This window comes from Filicampus tigris, chromosome 18, assembly GCF_054856515.1.
Source record: "Filicampus tigris isolate MCC_2025a chromosome 18, RoL_Ftig_1.0, whole genome shotgun sequence".
In the NCBI taxonomy this organism is placed as follows: domain Eukaryota; kingdom Metazoa; phylum Chordata; class Actinopteri; order Syngnathiformes; family Syngnathidae; genus Filicampus; species Filicampus tigris.
The window spans coordinates 15,394,252-15,400,520 of NC_141234.1; positions in this window are offsets into that span (position 1 = coordinate 15,394,252).

Here is a 6,269-nt window from a genome sequence, read left to right on the forward strand (position 1 = left end):
CATTAGGAGGAGATGAATCAAAAAAGTTTGATCATGCGATAAACTATCTGAAAATACATCCAGCATAAACATTCAAGATCCAGGGGATGAGTCACTTCAATAGGTTTTTCCAATATTCCTTTAACGTCTTTCCAAAAAGACGCTGCGCTGTGTTCGAGACTTCCAACACAGCTGTTGTACTGTACTATCCGATTTTTAGAAAACTTTATTAGAGCAAACACATCATTACAAATATGGAGGAGAAAATATCCGGCTTGACTCTGACTAAATCAACGGCACATTTGAATAGTGGACGAGACTAAGCGAGAGGCTGCGATGACGCGCACCGAGTCAGCTCACGTACAGTACAGTGTGTGGAAAAATTAAATCCACTTGCTCTCGTTGGTCGATCTCGCGCTGGGAACCAGTCACCGCCTTTTATGAGTGCCTGCGGGTATGTACAAAGCCTCCGAGTCAACTCATATCTTTGAAACAATTCGTCTTTCTTTAATATAGCTCCCGATATGGCTGTGTTGTTTCATTTTTAATTTGTTGCTTCTGAAAAACCCGCAATGCACTGAGGGCGCGAAAGTTGAAGCGCGAAGTAGCGAGGGATCACTGTACCTGGCAATGAATGCTCCTCCAACGAAACCCAGTACACTTCCGGATCTTGTATGATACGGGCCGCCGTTGCTTTTATTTGGGCAGCCCAATAGTACAGTTTAATATTAGGAAGTCCCAGCCCTCCATGTTGTTTATCCGCCATCAAGATTGTCAGGCGAATTCTTGGTCTCTTGTTCTGCCAAATAAAATTTGATATTGAATTATCTAGTGATCTAAATGCAGACTGGGGTATAAAGATAGGGAGGCTTTGAAACAAAAACAGTAACCTTGAAAGAACATTCATTCTAATACATTCAATTCTTCCCATGAAAGACAGTGGGAGTATATCCCATTTATTGAAGTCAATTTTAATTTCCTTAAACAATTTGTCATAATTTGATGAAAACAACCATGCGATCTTAGGCGTCAGAGTTGCACCCAGATATCTAAATCCCTGTCTAGACTGCCGAAAAGAGACCAGGCTATCTAATTGTGATGGCCACTTCCCCACAAGCATTAACGCTTCAGATTTATTTGTGTTAATGTTGTAACCTGATACCTTACTATACTGATCAAGACTATTGAGCAAGGCAGGCACAGATGTGACAGGGTTCTCCAAAAATAATAAGACATCAGCAAAAAGACACAATTTATGATAGGTATCAGTTTCATCCCTTATTCCCTGTATGTGCGGATTTGATCTAATTGACTCAGCAAGCGGCTCGATGCTAAGAGCAAACAATGACCCTGTCTAGTCCCGCGTCCCAGTAGAAAAATATCAGAGCAGTAGCCATTAACTCTCACCCTTGACTTGGGGTGTTTATAAAAGATTTGGAGCCATTTAATAAATATATCATTGAAGCCCATATATTGTAGAGTCTGTTGCAAAAAATACCAATCAACCCGATCGAACGCTTTCTCAGCGTCCAAACTCAGAAATAATGATGGGTTACTCCTTTTCTGTGCTAATAATTGAAGATTTAAAGCCCTTCTAACATTGTCTACCCATTGTCTACGAGCTATAAAGCCTGTCTGATCAGGTTTCACAAGTTTTCGGATAGAGCACTAAATCCTGTTAGGAATAATGGCGGTAAGTATTTTCATATCAACATACAGGAGGCTGATGCATATAGGATGTGCATAAGGTTGGTCCTTCCCATCTTTATGAATATCACAAATAATCGCTTCAGACCATGACTCACTTGTCCTAAGTACATAATTATACACCTCATGCAAAAGTGATGTCAATTCCTTTTCAAAAGCTTTATAGTACTGTACTCTCGCGAGATGCCGTCAACGCCCGGGGTTTTATTATTTTTGAGTTTTAAAATACTGTCTCTAATCTCTTCTTCCGTAATCGGACATGTTATCTGATCTACCTCCTCCTCAGTCGGTTCATCAAGATTAATTGAATTAGGAAAGTTTCTAGTTTTCTCCTTATCTGGGTGACTTTTTGCTAAATACAATTCCTGGTAAAAAAGAGCCAAATGCATTTGCGATATCTTTGGGCTGAAGCATCATACCTCCAGTATTCGGGCATCTAATCTTACGCAATAGTCTACTTGATTGCTCTTTACGCAGCTGAAATGCCAAGAGACGGCTAGCCCTGTTACTGAATTCGTAATACTTCTGATTCAAGAATCTAAGCTGTCCTTCTTCTTTATGGGTTAATAAATGGTTTAATTCCTGTCTTTTCTCCTTTATCGTGATAGGTGTGCTTCCTTCATGCAATGTTTGATCATCTCGCTCTAATTTACGCATAGCATCTTCCAACTGTGTTTGTTTCGCAAGTCTTTCCTTTTTTATTCTAGAACAGATTGCAATAATGTTGCCTCTTAAAAAACACTTAGCTGCCTCCCATGCTACTGTAGGGACACCTAACTGTTATCATTAAGTTGAATATACTCCAGTAGGCATTTTTGCAATTCCTGTTTAATCCTCTGATTATTTAGGAAAGACACATTGGCTCGCCAATATTTGAAGTTTCTATTTTGACTCATCTTTAATTTTAAACATACTGGGGCGTGATCTGATATAGTAATTGCTTCAATATTACATTGAATAGTTCTGAAAGAATCCACCGCAGACATCAAGAACATATCTAGCAGAGAATGAGTGCCATGCACGTGTGAGAAAAAAGGTAAAGTCTTTTTCCTTGGCATGTAAATGGCGCCAAACACCAACCAAGCCTAATTCCCCCATCAATGTTGTTAAAGCCAAAGATTTGGGGGATTTGGAACCCGAGTCAGCAGGTAGTTTATCAATATATCCTCTCAAAACACAGTGAACTCATCCTAACTTATATTATTCAAAAATAACAAAATTGAACTCCGACCCACGGCCTTCTTTTATGTATTCAAACTTCCATAATTCAGTGCCAGTAGCACTTAAAAAGATTCTGACAGTTGAGGAGAAAAATTCAAAGTGTTATCTTCAAAAAGAGACCAAAACTATGCCGATACTCTACATGGTTCAAGTACAGCATCAAATTTACTTTGGTGCACCTTTCGTTCAGGAAAAACTGCCAGGTGGAATTGCAAAGGGCTACTACCACAGCTGAAGGACATGCATACAATAACTTAACCCATGAAATAAAAGTATCACCAAAGCCAAATCTATGCAGAGTTTCAAAAAAATAGCTCCATTCCACTCTATCGAATGCCTTCTCAGCATCCATCGAGAGAAGGCATTCGGAGTCAGATTGACAAGGAGTAAACATTCAATAAACGACAAATGTCACAAAAAGAACGCATGTCCTTCACAAAACCTATCTGGTCCGTGGATACAACATATGGCAAAACCTCTTCTAAACGACAGGCCAATACTTTAGCCAAAATGTTATAATCACAATTCAGTAGTGAGATTGGCCTCTAAGATGAGCACTCTAATGGGTTCTTTACCTTTTTGAGAAGCAAAGTTATACAGGCCTGGTTCAGAGTATTAGGAAGAACCCCCCCAAACATAGCAAGATAGTCTGTACATACTCTTGCAAGAATTGGCGTGAGTTGTCGAGAAAATGCAGCATACAACTCACTCGGGAGGCCATCCAAACCAGGTGATCTGCGGGGTTGCAACAATTTTATTGCTTACATTATCTCCTGTTGCTCTATTGGCATATCCAATGTAGAAACCTGGTCTGGAGACAAAGTTGGAATCGGCAAATCTCTAAATAATTCGGAAATAAGAGAGGGGTCAGAAGGAGTCTCAGAACCATACAGGTCTCGGTAATAATGTTGAAATGTATCATTAATTCCTATCTGGTCAGTGACAGTCTCACCGGCCTTGTCTGTCACACCATTAATAATTCGTTTAGCTCTGACACCCTTCAATTTATTTGCAAGTTCCCCATGTTCATAGAAATTACTCCTATTTTTAATAAGCAAATATTCAATTGAAAGTGATGTAAGGATATCATACTCTGTATTAAGCCTTAATCGTTCTTTGCATAAATCCGGGGAAGGGGATTGTGCGTTCTTATTATCAAGATCAGCTATTTTATTTTCCAGATCCTTTCGTTTACTCCATGAGGCCCTCTTCTTTTCAGCCACAAATGATATCACCTGCCCTCTCAAATACGCCTTGAGGGACTCCCATACTGTTGCAGAGAAATCTGATGTCATGTTAAGGTCCAAAAATAACGAAATTTGGCCAGATATGAAGTCAAAAAATGTTGAATCTGATAACAGAAGAGAGTTAAACTTCCACAGTCGTTTGGAAGCCATAACGTCGGGCATCTTAAATTTATCTTAAGTAAAGGAGGTGCATGGTCCGATACTACTACAGGAAGATATTCACATGATAAAATTTCAAATGTCAATTTATTACCAGTGAAAAGATAATCAATTCGACTGTACGTTTGGTGACGGTATGAAAAAAAAAGAATATTGCTTGTCCTTAGGGTGCAAAAAACACCAAATATCCGAAATCCCATAAATCGAAAGAAAAGACCGCACATGGGTAGCAGATTTAGATATCACATATCCAGGCCTGACAGATGACTTATCCATCACAGGGTCCAGACATAAGTTGAAATCCCTTCCCAAAATGAGTAAATTAGAATTTAAACAACAACAAAAACATCCTGCAACAATTGTGAGAAGAACTTGCTGGGCTGTGAACCCTCCATTCCCTCACGTAAACCAATAAGACGGACGTTGTTCCTCCTGTTTCTCCCCTCCAAGTCCGTCAGTTTCGCCGTTAGCTTGGTGTTATCAGCCAGCAGTCTTTCACAGCAATCCTCCACTTTAGCCAAGCGTTGTGTAGTAATTCGGCGTTACCTTCCAGGGAATCCAAACGCTCGCCATGACTATTGACAGTCTTTTGGAGCCCATCCAACTTCCCATTCACTTTGTCAAAAGATTTTTTCAACTCCGTGAGCAGGGAAGTTTGCAGGTCGGCTAGCGAGGCAGCCAAGTCAGCCTTGCTAATAGTAGCGGCAGCAGCATCCGATTCGTGTTTTCCGTTCACTTTGGGAGGTTTAGGGTGGCATTATGAAGTAGAGCGCTACTAAATGGCGAAATAAACTTAAAACGTTAGTTCAGGTATACCAAAAAGCAGTTTGGAATGTGGGTTGTAAAGTCAAGTCGTGGGAGCCCGAGCGTTATGCAACCTACTCCATGCTCGCCAAACCGGAAGTCTCTCCTTTGCATATTTTGAAGTGAGCATTAGTAGGGATGTCCACATACATTTTGGTGCCAATTGAGCGCCGATTTTGGACGTCATAAACAATGTACAATAATTTCCAATGGAGAGTTTGGAATCGGTTCCTCCCGTGACTCCGGCCGAACAAGGATAGAGCGGTAGGGGGCGCGGCCATTGGCCTAATTAACGAGAGGCGGTATTCATGGAGTTACTTATTTCCTAATTTCTCCAAATTGAATGGATAAAATAGAAAATGCCACTCTTTTAATTTTCCTGATCAAAAAATATATAAAATGAACTTGTTAGTGAAAACATGGCCATCCCGACCCCACCGTCCCTTTAACTATTTAGATATACATGCCTGCATTCACATAACTATTCAGACATGTACTAAACTCACACATTTTCCAATAAATGTCTTAGTAACATGTATTAACACAGGAATTCATTAATTTGGGTGGTTGCAAAACATTTGGCAATCATTAATTAAGTATTTTGTGTGAGCTCATCTAAAGTGAGCGCTATCAATCTCTCATAAAATATTTATCAATGAGATGTAAAGGCTGACAAAGCCTCAAGACTGACACAAATTAATCTTAACAGACAAAGGAAAGACACAACACAAAGGGATACAGAACATATTGTTTTAATATTTATTTGATTTATTTATATTTAGTGGGTTAACATGGCTGCATAAAAACTTGCCAACACCAACAGTGGAACAAAAATAACACATAAAATCTTTGAGGAAAAAACTACTTACTTATACTTTGCATATAAAAATATTTCAACATACGTAAAATAATACATTAAATGTAATTGTATGACTGTGAAAACAAAGTACGCTGATTCCTTTGAATTTATGCCTCAGCCATCTCTCACAGAGACTAATTCTTGCCAACAGTGGTTACAGTGACTGCATTTGACTACTTGTATTTTTTCTAAATGTCTTGAATCAATCTGCCCAATGCATCGTTACAGTGTTTCTTTGCGAGCCATTCAAGTCCACTCAATCACTGCAAGGTGGGTCAGAAAGCAAATTGTCA